The following is an 18184-nucleotide window of genomic DNA, read 5'->3' as shown; positions in this document are numbered from 1 at the left end:
AAACTGGAAACTTCCTGTTTACCACACTAAAAACTGAAGGAGGCTTTAATTCACTTGCAATTAGTACAACTGTTTGTATGAAGACATTTTAATATCAGATGTACCTGCACTGTTTTAAAAGCTAAAATCAGTCAATAAATCCATCAGCCCAAATGAACAGAGATGGTGCCGAGACTTTGAAGCAGCAGAAAACATCACACAGTCCTTTAACACTGTTATTAGGCCCAGGAAGAAGCACCAGCATTATAGTGAACCCACTGAATAAAAAGGTCTAAATCGGTGGTTCCCAAACTTTTTAGAGTGGAGTACCACTGAGGCATTTACCATCCTTCAGCGTACCCCCTCTCTTCCTCTTAGACTGCACCTTTTCCATTAAGGAACAATATTTGCCCCATAAATTGACTTTCCAATTTTGACTTTTTTAATCTTTATAAATACCTTTACATTAATAATGTTTTAAATAATCAAAAAAAAATCAATAGAGAAATATGCAATGATAAAATGTGAAAAGTGATTCTTTCAAATACTAAAACCACCAGTAGATGGCGGTAAGTCACTGTCTTAATGAGTCATCGAGTCATTCGTTCAACGAAGCAAGCAGCTGTATTTATGAATGAATCATTGAATCACGAACAATTAGTTCAAAGCCGCAGATTCGTTCATGGAACACCACTGAGTGTTGTAGTTCTGCTGTGGCTTTCATTGGAGCTATTAGTTTGTGGCAAATACTGACAATACTGTGAAGAACTTCACTTAAAATTACCCTTTTGTTTGCTGAAATGTTATATTATCAATATCACATTTGCAATCGTGTGGATATTTGGATTTGCATTCTTGCTCGTATAATATTATCAACTCACAAAAGATTAGTTTTGTATCAAGAGTTTGAATCTTAAATTGATCTTGCACCTTTAGTGCCAGGCTATTTAAGTGTTAAATCTACAGGTGATATGACCAGAGTCTCTTAATATGGGCTCATTGTTTATTTAAAGTTTTTCATTCTGCAGCAACTGCACATAGTCAAACACAGTTCACAGTCAGATGGAAAGAAAGTGTAGATTTACTGCATGAATTTGTTCTCACTGAGGCCACTGCTAAAAGACCAGTTTGTAAAGCAATCACTAGAGAAGATACACAATAAATCATGACAACAATAAAAAACACATGGAACTCTGAACTTAGTAATAATGTACTAAAATCACAATCAGTTCACATTAAACGAAGCAACAAAACAGTTTTTTGTAGTACAAATCTAAATTATAACATCTGAATTTTTATCTTCTCTGACAAATAGTTAATAACTGGTTAATTTCAGCACAGTGCAGAAATATAATAAACACAAATTACTTATGACTTTCATAATTAAACAAAAGAATAACCATGAATGATGATTTTTTTTTATATGTTTTAGTTGCTTAATAACAACTCTTTGCATAGTCTCATGGCAAACTCATTACACGTTGAATCAAAGTAGCTTCACTGGGTGTGAGGCAAAACTAGAGTTTAAAATGAGGTCTTGAGGTCGTCTCACAAAAAAAGCTGTTGGCCAAAATGCTGTATAAAAGCAAACACTCAATGTCATTTTTCTTCATTTCTTATGAAAATACGAAAGTTGTGCGTCATGCACTTAAGTAATTATAGCATAACAAGTTACTATTCCCATTATTGTAAATTGTAGTAACCAAACACGGATTCAATTGACAATCAGTCCATCTTATAATTAAAGAGATCATACTATTAGTTTCCCTGTGATGACTGACAGCTAATGAGTCTTTTAGCTTTTTAACATGCATCATCCTCATATAGAAAGTGTTTGTGCATCTAATCCGCGTCGTTATCTCACTGAAACAATCGCATCTTCGACTTTTCTGCAATCTAGTATTGCGTATGTGGCGGGGCAATTTTGAGACACAAGCCCTAGTTTTTGTTCACTAGTAATAAAGTTCGACTACGCCACCCTAAGGATTAACCCCAGGGAAAATACTCAAACCACTCAAATTGAGTAATAAAGCACACAGTTTCGGTTCCCTCATAAAGTTAGTCCAGAGACGCAAGTATAAAAATACAAAATGTTTATTAATACAAGAATAATTTAAAATACTGAACACTTAATCACAAAAGAAAACACTTGAAACCCCACTTCAAACAAAAGAACAAATTACAAAAAGAAAAAGATATAAAACAAACCAACTAAAAAAAACTTGAGGTAGTAATTATGTATGTACAGTTGCATGAAAAAGTATGTGAACCACTTGCAGAATCTGTGAAAATGTGAATAATTTTAATAAAATAAGTGAGATCATACAAAATGCATGTTATTTTTTATTTAGTACTGTCCTGAGTAAGATATTTTACATAAAAGATGTTTGCATTTAGTTCACAAGACAAAACAATAGCTGAATTTATTAAAATAACCCTATTCATAAGTATGTGAACCATTGATTCTCAATACTGTGTGTGGTTACCTGATGATCTACAACTGTTTTTATGTTTTGTGATGGTTGTTCATGAGTCTCTTGTTTGTTCTGAACAGTTAAACTGAGCTCTGTTCTTCAGAAAAATCCTCCAGGTCCTGCAAATTCTTCAGTTTTCAAGCATTTTTGCATATTTGAACCCTTTCCAGCAGTGACTGAATGATTTTGAGATCTGTCTTTTCACACTGAGGACAATTGAAGGACTCAAACACAACCATTAAAAAAGGTTCAAACATTCACTGATGCTCCAGAAGGAAACATGATGCATTAAGAGCAGGGGGGTGAAAACTTTTGAATTTAAATATCAAGGTAAATTGTACTTAATTTTTCTGCCGGGAAACATGCAAGTATCTCTGTTGCTTCCGAAGGGCAGTACTAAATGAAAAACAATGATATTTAAACAAAATAAGAAAAATTGTGACATCTTCATCCTGTTCAAAAGTTTGAATGGGGTTATTTTTTAATAAATTCAGCTATTGTTTTGTCTCGTGAACTAAATACAAACATCTTTTTTGTAAAATATCTTACTCAGGACAATAAGGTAAAATAATCGATGCATATGTAATGGTGTGTTGGTTTTATCTAGTACAAATCAGCAAGTTTCTGTTTTATAATAATTATAAAATTATAATTAATTATATATAATTATAATTTATAATGTTTTATAAGTGTAGATGTCCGGCCACTCCACGCTCGGCAGCCCCGTCAAGTCTTCATGCCACTCCTGTGGCCGTATGGCATACGGGTCAGGCAGCCTGCTTTCATCCACGAGAGTTAATTTACAAAAATAGCTGTCACGGTCCCGCAGAGTCAGTGACTGTACATATTCGGACAGTTCTGAACCTTCTGCGTCTATGTTTAATAAATCCCTCCTAAAACGTGCTAGCTTACGCTTGTCAACATTGAGTCCAGCATCTCTTTTTGCCTCCAGCTAAGCCCCGCCCACCAGGAAATGTTGCAATGTTTACAAACTTTTAAGGGGTCTATAAACAGCAGCTCTTTTACAGCATGGAATTACATTTCACAATTCCACACGCGCAAGATCATATTTTGAGCGCGCAAAAGGGCATTTCGCACGCGCGTGAACTGAGTTTTGCGGAGAAATGTTCGTCTCGCAAATAAGTGTTTTGAGCGAACGAAAATCAATTTTGCATTTAAAAGAAGTTTATTTGGATGTGCGCAGATGTTCTCTTTCGCGTGTGCAACGTTTCACTTGCTTGCTCTCCTGATACCCGCGCTGAGTGCTCTCAATCGCCGATGGCTCGCATGCTCAACAGCATTACAATGTGCCACAATTCCCGCCAATCAGAGATGAGGCTGCTAAATTCTGATTGGCTGGCTTGACAACCAATCACAAGACTCCCTGCTTTACTGACAGAGGAAGAGGAAAAATACATGGTGGAAGAGTAAGACTATATAAAAGTCTTTGATTCTATTTATTTTCATGTTCAAATGTCTACCACTCAAAGTATATTATTTTTTATCAAAAATCCTATCGTATTATTACATAATGGCAAGTCCCAGTGTAAGAGATATATTTTCTTTGAGGAAATGTCATGTACTGTATCAGATAGGCCCCAAATTAATCAATATTGAATCGAAGGCAATCAAATTGCAAGTTTCTGAATCAAAATCGAATCCAATTGTGAAATTTGTGTCAATGCCCAACCACACTGTCAATAAATGTTTGGCATTTTTTTTTTTTTTTTTTTACTTGAAGCAAATGTTTTTTCCCCATTTATTTTTTTCAGAGTGCACAATAATGCTTTGTTTAAATGTTAAAAATCACAAAAATGTTCTCCTGGGGGACGATACCACCCAGACCCCTCCTACAACAATTTAGTTCGTAAACATCTCACCTTTTTCACCTCTTATGAATTTGCAGGTATGAACCCAAGAAAGTTCAGCACTATACTTGAGGCTGTAAAAATGATGACTGGATTTGATAAACACATTCTCATTTCTATCAATAGCATTAAAACTGCGCCATTCTCTTGTGAAAGTGTCATATTTTGCAGGGAAGTACCTTGAGGAGGTCAACAAAAAAGCACTCATCGACCATTGTTACAGCCTAGATTGTTTTTTTTTTTTTATTTGTCCACTAGGTGGTGGTGTGCCGTGGTTTTGCCTCTCTTTTAGAGCGAGTGTCAGGTACAGGTGTGGAGTGTTACCTGTGATTGGAGTTTGGGGTTAAAAGATGGAGATTCAGAGAGCCCTCTCTCAGGGGACTCTGGCACAGCTGATATTATTCAGTTGGCTTTGTGAAGGTGAGGTTTCTACGATAGAAGTCAAAACATACCTGCAGAACACATTATGCAGGATGAAATTCTGGAGAGCCTATGATCTTTTGAGAAGAAATTTTGTGAAGATCTCACCATAGTAGAGGTACGGGGAAAAGAGGTCGCAAAGTACCAATACTATTACCAGCAAAAGTCTAATAATCTGTGGAACTAATGATTAAAACTAGAGAAGATGTTGAAATTCCCCTAGAAATCCCTACATTTTTGCCCGTCCTTTTTTCATAGATCAGAGGAGAACATCTGTGGATGTGACAGCTGAGAGTGATATGAAGAACACTGTGGGGCAAAACATCCAGAAGATGTACCAAGTTGAGAAAACGTGTAGCCACAGTTTCTAGACTTACAAACTCATGAACTAGACCAGCTAGCAACTTTCATGGGACATGACATTGAAGTCCATAGGGAGTTTTGTAGACTCACCGAAGAAACACTGCAAATGGCAAAAATAAGCAGAATTCTGTTTGCTCTGCAAAGTGGAATAGGCAGATTTGAAGGAAAATCCTTTAACTGTTATTTGGGTTTGTCCTAATAGTGTGGGGGCCTTAAAATGAAAATGAATGACCATTGGGCCTTAAAAGAAATGAAGAGGTCATTTGGATGACACACTATTATTATTGCTTTAAAGATTTTCAGCCAGATCAGCCCCATAGAGTTTTAATAAATATAACTGCTCCTCACACTTTTTATAATTTGTTATTTTTTCTGTCCAGCCTAATGAAATGCAGGTTAATGACCATAACTTTTGTATGCAGATGACATAGCAATGGTTGGGTTAGAGATGATGATAATTTCTGTCAGGACTTCAGACTGCAAACAAAATATATATATATATATATATATTAATTTGTAAGTGATTTTTTTTTTTTTTTTTTTGCCATCACCAGACCAAGCTCAATTTAAAATTGAACATTGGTCTGGAGAGTCTGTATGTATTTTCTACTGCACAAGAGGCATGATCAACAAGCATTATTCACGCAATTGGATAGTCCTTCAACCAATCAGATCAACGATCCAGGTGACATACTTTGAAAAGCGACACGAAAACTCCAGACAGGTTTAAGCTGCGTTCCATTCGACAGGGTCCCTACACAGTGTTCACTGCTCCCTACTCCCTGAGCACGGTATATCCGTTGAAGTGGACTTCGCTGGCAATAATTGCTCATTTGGAACACACTACAAACATCATCAAAGAAAGTCAATGACGGTGTCTCGCAGATTATGATATAACAAATAAATAGATATTATAATTTACTTTCAAATTTAAAATGGACTCTTAACAGATTTGAAGCTGTAGTCTCTCATGCCATATGAAAATAAATTCTCATTTTGGTTAATAACTGTATAAAATATTCTTAATCCACCGTCTGGGTCTCATCTCGGGTGCTTTCTTTTCCACACGCAGCCGCATAGTAAACACTTCTGGGGTAAATAAAGTAAAATAAAAAATGACAGAGCCTCAGCTGCTTTTCAACACTTTTACTTTGTCATGCCTATTCATACAATAAAATATGCAAATACACTCATCGCCATAACCATTCATACTTTCGTTCGTATAATAATAACAAAATTTATGAATACTCAAAACACATATGTAAATTCCTCCATTGGAGAGCCGTTAAAAAACTCAACGGCTCTGCTCCATAGCAGTTCTGACTGGTGACGCGGTGCGCAATGACAGTTGGGTGATTTTACCTCTCTACTTCCTGTGAAGTGATGTATCGATGTTCCCTTATTCCCTATGCCATTCGCAGTGCCCTTCGAACTGACCATGTTTGCTCCTTTCGGATTGGAATCTCACTTAAGATGGCGAAATACCCTGTGAAGTCCACTTCTCAGTCCACTTGCGGTCGAATGGAACGCACCTTTAGTTTGTATTGGTTTGTAGCATTGATCAGCAGTTTGCAGAAGCAGCAATGACATAGAGCGATTTTTGCAGGTTGTGCAAAAAAAAAAAAAAACATGAAAGTGATCGGTATTTACACCCACTCGAGCGATTTGTTTGCTAAACTAAAGAAGTCATTCAGCATAGGTTGGGAGATTAAAAGGAATTGGATTGACGGTCGTGCTTGCTGTCGCTTCTCTATCATCATCGTGTTATACCCGCCAATAGCAAGCAAGGTGGATAAGCCAGTCTGTGATTGGTTCCTGTAAAGTGGAACAGAAGCAGTAGAAATGAATGTACGGGTTTCCAGACTGAGTTGCAGAGCAAAATCAAATCTCCGGCAGATCAGGCTGGATTTACCCAGTCTACTGTGAAGCAGTAGGCTTACTTGGTTTAATTTATGTCTCTTCTTTTGTAGTTGATCGAAAATGAGAAGTCTTTGATCTCACCGCATTTACCGGAGCAGTATCCCGAAGTAAATTCACATTGTGCAACGCTTGTTCAATCTGGCATGCAACAGTTACAGCCGCCTCCAACAAAGCAGGCTGATCCAGTAGAAGTTTTTTGTGCAATGTTGTAACATATGCTTTCTGGATGAGCTGATCCTGGATCATTTTGTCCTCTACTGTAACATAAGCATAATCGACTGCCAATTCTCGTAATGCTGTAGCGTATTGTGCAATTGTTTCATCTGCACGTTGAGCTCTGTCTGACAACCACTTTGACTTTCGGAAAGAAATGCGCTTCCAAAGAGGACATTGCTTCGTCATAAGTCGTACCAGTATTTTGTAAAGTATAGAAAATATGCTGTCCTTCAGTCCCCAGGCAATGTAAAAGAACTGCGCGTCTTCGAGCCGTCGTCAAGGAGTCTCCTGATGCGCCAACATGTAGTTCTCGAAGATTCTTTTCCATTGCAGAAGGGTATCGGTGGATCAGAAGCACATGGCAGGAACGGAGCAGGTGTGGGAAGACTCGCCATCGTCGCCAATTGTTGTATTTGGTAGTAGTATGTAAGTAAGCAGTTACTCTATTAAATCAGAGTATTGAAGTAAAATAACGTAACTTCTTTATTTAACACTAATACACAAATTCATATTAACCATGTCTATCATACTCATGTCCTTCTTCTTTCTCTCTTTTCTCTTCTCTCCCCCTTGTACTCACTAGTGCAATTACACAGAACACAACAAGCGCAAACAGTCCATTACCGATGGCGTCATTCACAAGATAACTCAAAATATTAATTATGAATAAAAATACACATTTTCTTGTGTTCCACAAAATAAACAAATAAAAAAATGATCTACTCACAATAGTATAACCAAAACAAATAGTTTACTACCTTTTCACTATTTCAACATAGTAAAATGCACTGAAAGGTTTGCTAGAACAGTTATAAAAAAAAACTCTCAACACGTCACTAAACAATGCAAAAAGAAAAAAATGAAAAGCTAATCTTGAATATAAGTACAATAAGACTTTTATTCACAATAATGTTTTCCTTGCTTTTGTATTTTTAGATAGAGATCATAAAATATTGTTGAAATTACATCTTAAAAATGTGGTTTATGATTGGAGATATGTGAAACTCAGCCATATTAATAAATCACTCACACAATGTCAGATGACCAACTTCAAAATAAAAGCCTACTAAAAATTGTTTATATGCTGTTTTTCTTCTATAAATTCAGATGTGGGAATTTCTCTGTTTCCTCAAACTAGTTTCAGTTGAGATCACGTGACCCTCCGGTAGTAATGGCGGTGTAGTTCGATTGCTCCCTGACTCGGTATCCTTTATATACTTATTCTCAGTCAAACCATCAACACTTGGTTATTTCTGGTTGCTCTAATTACGGTGCAACGAATGAGGATGGCAAAACGTCAATTAACGTTGGCCTCTCCAGTGAAAAAGAGAGCTAAAGATCCTAACGTTCCTGAGGGGAAACTTCGCGCCATTGTTGCCGATGAGCAAAAGTTGCACCTCAGCTTCGTCAGGGAACTGTTAAAGGAAGAGTTCGCCCCGATCGCGGATAGACTTGGAGTCCTGGAAGAGGATGTTCGTCTTATAAGAAATAACTTTGACAACATGCAGGCTGCTCTCCGTAACGCGAAAAAAGACACCGTGGAAATCAAGGTAGTAGTGGACTCCCTTCAGGAAAAGTTGGCGAGAATTGAAGATAAAAGCCGCCAGTCTAATGTCCGTTTAGTGGGACTTAAAGAGGGTGTAGAAGGAGATGATCCTCTACGATTTATACAAAGTCACCTTCCTAAATGGATTCCCTCTCTCGCTGGCAAGGTACTGGAGATTGAAAGAGCTCATCGTATATACAGCGGTGAGCGCGCAAAATCTACCCCTCGTACATTCATCTTCAAGATGCTGCGGTATCAAGATCGGAATGCGATCCTGAATGGAGCCCGAGGTGTTGGACAAATTCTTTATAATGGATCTCCGTTGCTTTTCTTCCCAGACTACAGCAATCAAACTGCCTCCAAGAGGAAATCGATGGCATTGGCCAGAAAGAAGCTAACCCAACTGGGAGTTACGTCTTTCTTGCTTTATCCCGCGGTAGTGAAAGTGACTCACCGAGGGAAGGTTTCACTTTTGGAGACACCGGCGGAGGTTGAAAAGTTTGTCCGCAATCTGGATCCCACCGCAAATTCTCCTCTGAAGGAAGTTTCAGTGCCTGTATCACGAGAATCCGAGGATAGTGAGCATGAATCTGCAGTTCCCATGGAGGACCTTACTGAGACGGCGTGACTGACTATTTTTCCATCCGGAAAATTACCGGGTCAGGTGTTGACGGACGAACCGGACTGCTAGTTGGCCGCGTATCCAAGGATTGTTACTTTGTGGGCAGGTAGAAGAGTGTGTTTTAACTCTTTGCTTACTGCCCATTTTGTTTTTGTTACTGTTCTTGTTTGTGCTTTTCTGTTCTATGCCCAAGTCCGCCCACGTAAGTTTAACCTGTTTTATGTTTACATTTATATGCGTAATAATACTGGTATGTACATGTATGTTTATGCATACATTTAGATTTCTGCCATTATTCCTGGGGATTCTTTTATGGTCCTCCCACCTATTGTTTATTCTGGTTGGTTTGGATATCGCTGTTATTCAATAACATGGCTATAAATATAATGTCATGGAACGTTAATGGTCTAAATAGCCCTATCAAGCGAACCAAATGTTTAGATTACCTAAGATGTAAAAGGCTCTCCATCGCTCTCATTCAAGAGTCCCATTTGAAATCAGATGACGTGCATCGCTTTCAAAATAGATATTTCAAAGTGATCTCCTCATCTTCGGCAGGCAATAAGACTAAAGGAGTGCTGATACTGTGTAGGCGTTCTACTAATTTTTCAATTATACGTTCTGGTGGAGATACAGAAGGCAGAATTACATATGTTGTTGGTTCCCTAAATAATACTAAATATGCTTTAATGTCTATATATGCACCTAACGAGGGTGATCCCCTATTTTTTCAAGAATTATTACGGTTAGTTATAAATTTGGAAGACTGTCTTGTGGTTTTAGGGGGCGATTTTAATACTGTGTTGGATCCTCAGCTAGATAGATCTCAGGCCTCTAAGGCTGATTCAATGATTACTGGATGCTTTAACTCATTTTTGCGACACTCTAACTTATGTGATGTCTGGCATCTGCAAAATGACGGTGCCAGGGACTATACATTCTTTTCAGCTCGTCATAAGAGCTATTCAAGAATAGACTATTTACTTATGTCCCCTTCTCTTATTCCATTTATTAATAAAGTTGATATTCTGCCACTTCTTTTATCTGATCATTCCCCTGTAATTACCACCCTAACACCTGTATCGTTGGGCTCCAGACGTAACCGCTGGAGATTTAACACTTCCCTGTTACAGGACTGTACATTTGTGGCTGAATTGCGAAGCTCTTTGAAGGAATTTTTGCAGATCAATAGAGATTCAGCCTCTAATCCTCAAGTATTGTGGGAAACCACTAAGTGTTTTATTAGGGGTAAATGTATAAGTTTTTCATCTTTTAGTAAAAAGCGTAGAGAGAGTCGTAAAATTGAATTAGAAAAACAAATTGATTTGCTAGAGAAAGAATTAAAAGGTAAGTTTAGTGATATCATAGCCAAAGAATTACATGTTCTTAAATCCGAATTAAAATCTATATATCTGCATAGAGCTGAATTCATTATACATCGTACTAGGCAATCATATTATTTCTATGGAGAACGCTCCTCTAAGCTTTTGGCTTTAAGATTGAAGGATGGTGAATCCAAAGCCAGTATATCTGCTATCAGACATGAGGGTTCAGTGTATACACAACCTAAGGATATAAATAAAGTGTTTGAATCATACTATCAACAGTTGTATACTTCAGAATCCAGCACTGACCCAACAAATTTTGACTTATTCCTAAAACATTTAAATCTCCCTAAATTGAATGATTCTCAGCGTGATATACTGGATAGTCCTTTGACAATTGAAGAATTAAAATCTGCCCTGGATTCCATGAGCAATAATAAAGCTCCTGGCTTAGATGGGATTCCCCCAGAGTTATTGAAGGTGTTATGGGACATAGTGGCTCCACTGATGCTTAACTCTTTTAGTTTTGCTTTAGAAAATGGTGCTCTACATAGAGACCAAAACACAGCTTTGATAACTTTACTGTTGAAGAAAGGAAAGGATCCCCTTGAGTGTTCTAGTTATAGACCAATTAGTCTCCTATCCACAGATTCAAAACTAATGGCAAAAGTTTTGGCCTTAAGATTGGATCATTGTGTAGGAGACTTAATCAAGTATGATCAGTCAGGTTTTTTAAGGGGTAGATTTGCTGCAGACAATATACGTAGGCTTCTTCATATTATTCAGCAAGCAGACACCTATATAGCTTCTTCTGCAATCCTCTCTTTGGATGCAGAGAAAGCTTTTGACAGAATTGAGTGGAATTTTTTGTGGTGTGTCCTGAAGCATTTTGGGTTTGGTTCTTTTTTCATACATGCTGTCAAAACTATCTATTTTGAGTGTTCAGCAAGAGTACTTACTGGTCCCCATATCTCTCCTTCCTTCTGCTTAGGCAGGGGTACTCGTCAAGGATGTCCACTGTCACCCTTGCTTTTTAATTTATCTTTAGAGCCTTTGGCCCAAGCGATTAGACAATGTTCTGCTATAGTTCCTATAAGCTGTATGAACACGACCCATAAGATTTCATTCTATGCTGACGATATTCTTTTGTATTTATCAAATATCACAGATTCTGTTAGTGAATGCTTAAAATTATTCAATACATTTGGTAAATTGTCTGGTTACAAAATTAATTGGAGCAAATCTGTACTTCTACCCCTTAATATAGCTGCTAAATCAGAGATTCAGGCCTTACCCACTATGATTCCAATCACCGACCAGTTTAATTATCTGGGAATCAGAGTATTTTCTTCACTTTCACACATAGCTAAATGGAATTATCAGTCTCTTCTTGATAAGATTAAAAACAATCTTCTGTGCTGGTCTCCACTCTGTTTGGCTCTCCATGGTAGGATAGCCACTGTCAAAATGAATATTCTTCCGAGGTTGAGCTTTTTATTTTCTCTGTTACCTCTGGCACCACCTATTGGTTACTTTAAAAAGCTTAATACAGTGATAACAAAATTCTTATGGAATAATAAACGGCCCAGAATTCGTCTTAAATCTATGTATCGGCTGAAACCCCATGGGGGCTTATCGTTACCTGATTTCTGGTCCTATTATTTAGCGTACCAAGTGAGATCACTTAGGACTTGGATTGATGTTGACTCTCCTGTATCATGGCGGGCCTTAGAAAATAATATTGTTTACCCTTTGCGTCTACAGGATTTACCTTTTACTGGAATACCTAAGAAGGTTTTGGAAAGGTTTGGTCCAATTATATGTCATTCTATTAAAATTTGGAAAGCAGCAGAAAAGATTATGGGAGCTTCAGATTCCTATTGCAATTCTACCCCCATTTGGCATAACAGTAACCTCCGTACAGGTAATAAACCGTTTATTTCTAAATGTTGGGTTGAATGTGGTATTTATACCCTAAAAGATCTATACAATGATTATGGACTTTCAGATCCTACAAGATGAATTCTCTCTCCCAGGATTTTCCTTCTTTTTGTATTTAAGATTAAGATCTGCACTAAAAGCTTATGGAGTACCCTGGTCAACTAAAATATCTCCTCATTTTATGATAGATTGGATAGACTCCAGTAGGGCTTCTAAAGGTATCGTGAGTATAATTTATAAATCACTTGTGGTAAGACAGTACTCAAACATTCCGACTGAGGACTTCTGGGAGAGAGAACTTAACACCACGATTAATTGGGACTCTGTCTGGGGGAATTGTTTTGCTACCTCAAAAAATCCGGCCCACCAAATTATTCATTATAAATTAATTTATAAGGCATATGCCACCCCCTGCTTATTATATAAAATAAAAAGAAAGTCTGATCCTTTCTGTCACTTGTGTAGCAGCGCAAACCTAGGTACATATATACATATGTTCTGGGACTGTTCTCGAATTGAGCAGTTCTGGTGTTCGATCCGGGACTTACTGGTAGTTCTTCTGAGGACTCAGATCCAAAAGGACCCTCTGGTTTTCCTCTTGCTAGATGACTCTTCATTATCACTTTCTGTTAATCAAAAGAGGATTCTGTCAGCTGCCCTTACTGCTGCTAAAAAGGTTATCCTGAAACTGTGGTTGGAACCATCTACCCCAACTATGTCCACTTGGATGTCCTACTTGCTGGACATCGCTCTTTTGGAGAGCACCACAGCTAAAATACATGGCGCCAGTAGAAGGACAATACAATTTTGGTTGGACCTTATTGTGACTTTGTCAAAAATGTTGAAACCCTGATATATTATGTATTTTTATTTATTAAGTCTTACTGTATCGTTTTTTCTTATGACCGTAGGCGGATCTTGGGCTCTGTTGTAAATAGTTATAAACTTAAAATGTTCAATAAATAAAGAATCACAAAAAAAAAAAACTAGTTTCAGTTCAGAATGATAGTACATCACTGATGTTGAGTTTCAAAATAAAAGCCCCATAATATATCATATGAAGAATTCTTAAGTGACATTGATCTGTGGAAACAGTGAGCTCTTATTCTTACATCGGTCTCAATTTATACACAAAGCAGGTTATATACGAGTTTCTGAGGGCTTTATTATGAAACTCAACATCAGACAGTCCTGACATTGAGTGAGTGACACTGAGGCGGTGTACTAAACCAAAGACTATAGATCAGAGGTCACTAATAGGCGGACCGCGGTCCGGATCCGGACCCAGCCGCCGTTCTATCCGGACCCGGACCAATAACCCATAAATTATTGACTTTTATCGGAGTGTTTCTATTTTAACCCGCGCAGCTTTTCTAGCATCTATGGTACTGGTTTAGCGCGGCCCAGGAAACTCACAGACTAATAGCATGCGTTGTAAATCATGTCATGTGATACTACTCGAGTCAGACAGCGAGAGAGACACACACACACACACACACAGGGAGAGACGACGAGACGAGACGAGACGAATGAGAGACAACGTTTCACATGGCGTGCTCTAAAAAGAGAAAAGTGGACAGCGAAAACAGAGCTTTTAATCAAGAATGGACGGATTCTTACATGTTCATTCTTCCCACGGGCAGTTCAAAACCAGTATGTCTCATATGTTCAGAGACTGTCGTGATTATTAAAAGCGGCAATGTGAAACGCCACTATGAGACAAAGCACAAATCTTTTGATCAAACATACCCACTTAAATCCGCACTGAGGGCACAGAAAATAAACGATCTAAAAGCCCAATATGATCGATCCAGCAGAATCCTAACACATTCATTCACTGCCCAACAACGTGCTAACGAATGTTCCCTTAAAGTTGCTTGGATTTTGGGCAAACATAAAAAACATTTACTGATGGAGAGGTTGTCAAGGAGTGCATGAGTGCGGTAGCTGAAACCTTATTTGAGGGGAAACAAAAAGACGACGTGTGTAAAAATCAAGCAAATACCTATGTCAGCATCATCAGCAACAAAGAAAACAGAAATATTAACCCATGACGTGCTAGCTCAGCTGGATGAAGCGATTCACAAGGCACCATGCATAGGGTTAGATGTAGATGAGTCCACTGATGTGTCTGACAATGCTCAGCTGTTAGTTTTTGTGAGGTTCTTCAACAAGGACAAGGAAGAGTTCTGTGAAGACCTGTTAGGTGTCACACCCCTTCAGACCAGTACGAGAGGAGAGGACATCTACCTGGCCATAAAGGAGATGTTAAAGAAGAGGGCAATAGAGCTGAAGCAAGTGGTTTCAATAACCACAGATGGAGCCTCTGCCATGGTAGGGAGAGAAAGAGGAGCTGTGGCAAGAATGAAAGATGACAATCCTCAACTCATCTCTTACCATTGCATAATTCACCAGTCAGTCCTGTGCTCAACCCTGTCAGACGAGTATGCTGAGGTGATGAACACAATGATGAGAATGATAAACTTTCTCAGAGCTTCCTCTTCCCATCAGCATCGCATGCTCAGAGAATTTCTCAGAGAAGTTGATGCAAATGCTGATGACCTTCTGCTACACAACAATGTAAGATGGCTCAGCAAAGGTAGGGTGTTGGAGCGCTTTTGGTCCATCCTAGGGGAAATCGCAGCTTTCTTGGCACAGCTGAAAAACCAGAAGGCAACAACATTTTCTATCTTTTTGGAGGATGACGAGAATGGATATTGTGGCTTTTTTGGTTGACATAACTTCATACCTGAATGAACTGAACTTAAAGCTACAGGGCAAGGACAATTCAGTTTGTGATCTGATGACAGATGTCCGCTCCTTTCAGAGGAAACTTGTGTTGTTTAGGGAAGACCTGCTGGCAGACTGTGCACACTTTCCAACTGTGAAGGAACAGGTTCAGGGTGAGAGAGATGTGTCTTCTTTTGTTGACTTTCTTGACAAGCTGAATGTAAACTTCAGCATGCGTTTTGACAGCTTCAGCCTTGGACAGCAGCTCACCCTCTTCATTCAGAACCCATTCCTCATCACAGATGTCAGGGAGTTCTCAAAGGAAGTCACACTGCTCTTCAAGTGGGAAAATGCTGGGCCTCTCCAGATGCAACTGATCGATCTACAAGCAGATGTGGCCTTGAAAGAGAATTTTGGAAAAACTGATCCTACCACTTTCTGGCTTCAAATGGTCCCAGAGACCGCTTTCCCAGGTCTGAGGAAAGTAGCCTTGTACATCTTAACCATGTTTGGCTCCACATACAACTGTGAGGCAGCTTTCTCCACAATGAACATAATTAAAAGCAAATATCGATCCAGGCTCACCAATGAGCACCTACACATGTGTTTGAGAATGGCCCTGACGCCATTCCAGCCCAGATTTAAAATCCTGGCAGGACAACCAAGGGCTCACTTTTCTCACTAAGCAAGTGAAAGTGTGGAAGTGGGATATAGAAGGGAAAGAAAGAGAAAAGGAGGTGTTAAAGCTGTTCAATTGTTAACGTGTTGAGATTGTTTATTTTAAAATGTGTTTAAACTTAAGATGTGAAAGGAAGTTAACTAAAAAGTAAAAGGGAAACTCAAGCTATACTTTTTATTTCCTTTTTCTAAAATTAAGCACTTTATTTTGAGATGCACATTTTTCAAAAGCTCTCTGTTGTGTTTTATTTATTTTTAATTTATTTTTAAAATTATTTTCCACGCGGCTCATTCTAATCCGATGGCTGGGCATTTAGGACAAACGGCAACACTAAATCGTCTCATGACCCGATTCTTTTGGCCGGGCATTCACGAGAATGTGCGCAGGTGGTGCGCGTCTTGTCGGGAATGTCAGTTGGTTAACCCACCGGCCACCCCAAAAGCGCCGTTGCGCCCCCTCCCATTAATGCAGGTCCCCTTCGAAAGAATTGGTATGGACCTCATCGGGCCATTAGAGCGGTCAGCAAGAGGGCATCGCTTTGCATTAGTCATTGTGGATTATGCAACGCGATATCCTGAAGCAGTGCCACTCCGCAACATTTCTGCTAAGAGTGTTGCGGATGCACTGTTTAGTTTAATCTCCCGGGTGGGGGTTCCGAAAGAAATCCTCACTGATCAAGGCACGGCGTTTATGTCACGCACGTTACGCGAACTTTACGAATTGTTGGGCATTAAATCCGTGCGTACCAGCGTCTTTCACCCACAAACGGACGGCCTGGTCGAACGGTTTAATCGCACGCTTAAATCCATGATTCGTAAATTCGTTCAAGAAGACGCCAAAAATTGGGATAAGTGGTTAGAACCTCTGCTATTTGCAGTGCGAGAGGTCCCGCAAGCCTCCATGGGGTTTTCCCCCTTCGAGCTTCTCTTTGGACGCCAGCCCCGGGGGTATTAGACGTCCTAAGAGAGACTTGGGAGGACGGACCATCTCAGGCCAAAAATGAAATTCAGTATGTGCTGGACTTGAGAGCAAAACTCCACACGTTGGGGCGGCTGTCTATGGAGAATTTGTTACAAGCCCAGCACAGACAGAGCCAGCTGTATAACAGGGGAGCTAACTTGCGCAAATTTTCACCGGGAGATAAAGTACTTGTATTGCTTCCCACTTCAAGCTCGAAATTACTTGCAAAGTGGCAAGGACCGTTTGTGGTGACACGGCAAGTCGGTGAGCTCGATTATGAGGTTGTGCGTTCCGATAGGAGAGGAGCACGTCAGATTTACCACCTCAATCTCCTTAAAAAATGGAATGAGGCGGAATCAGTGATGCTGGCGACGGTGATTAGCGGAGAGGATGATCTCGGGCCAGAGGCGAATGTCAAAAAACAGTCCCTCGCTCTGGCCCCAGGGGGAGATCACCTCTCGCCCTCACAGCTCACTGATTTATCCAAGTTACAAGCAGAGTTTGCAGACGTGTTTTCTCCCCTACCGGGCCGTACAAACCTCATTCAGCACCACATCGAGACAGAGCCGGGCGTGGTGGTTCGCAGCCGGCCGTATAGATTGCCTGAACACAAGAAAAATGTAGTGCAGGCAGAATTAGAAGCTATGCTTGAAATGGGAGTAATAGAAGAGTCCAGCAGTAACTGGGCGAGCCCGATAGTTTTGGTTCCCAAGACGGACGGTTCAGTTCGGTTCTGTGTGGACTATCGCAAGGTGAACGCAGTGTCGAAATTCGACGCGTATCCAATGCCTCGGGTGGACGAGTTGCTTGACCGGCTAGGTACGGCTCGATTTTATTCGACACTGGACTTAACGAAAGGGTATTGGCAGATCCCCTTGTCGCCATTATCCAAAGAAAAGACGGCTTTCACGACGCCGTTTGGATTACACCAATTCGTCACCCTTCCGTTCGGGTTGTTCGGGGCACCGGCTACCTTTCAGCGTCTCATGGATAAAATTTTGCGGCCCCATGGTGCATATGCTGCTGCCTATCTGGACGATATTATTATCTTCAGTAATGACTGGCAGCGGCATATGCAGCATTTGAGGGCCGTCCTGAGATCGCTGAGGGGGGCCGGGCTCACGGCCAACCCGAAGAAGTG

This window comes from Chanodichthys erythropterus, chromosome 8 (assembly GCF_024489055.1).
Source record: "Chanodichthys erythropterus isolate Z2021 chromosome 8, ASM2448905v1, whole genome shotgun sequence".
NCBI lineage: Eukaryota > Metazoa > Chordata > Actinopteri > Cypriniformes > Xenocyprididae > Chanodichthys > Chanodichthys erythropterus.
This window is presented reverse-complemented; position numbering follows the sequence as displayed.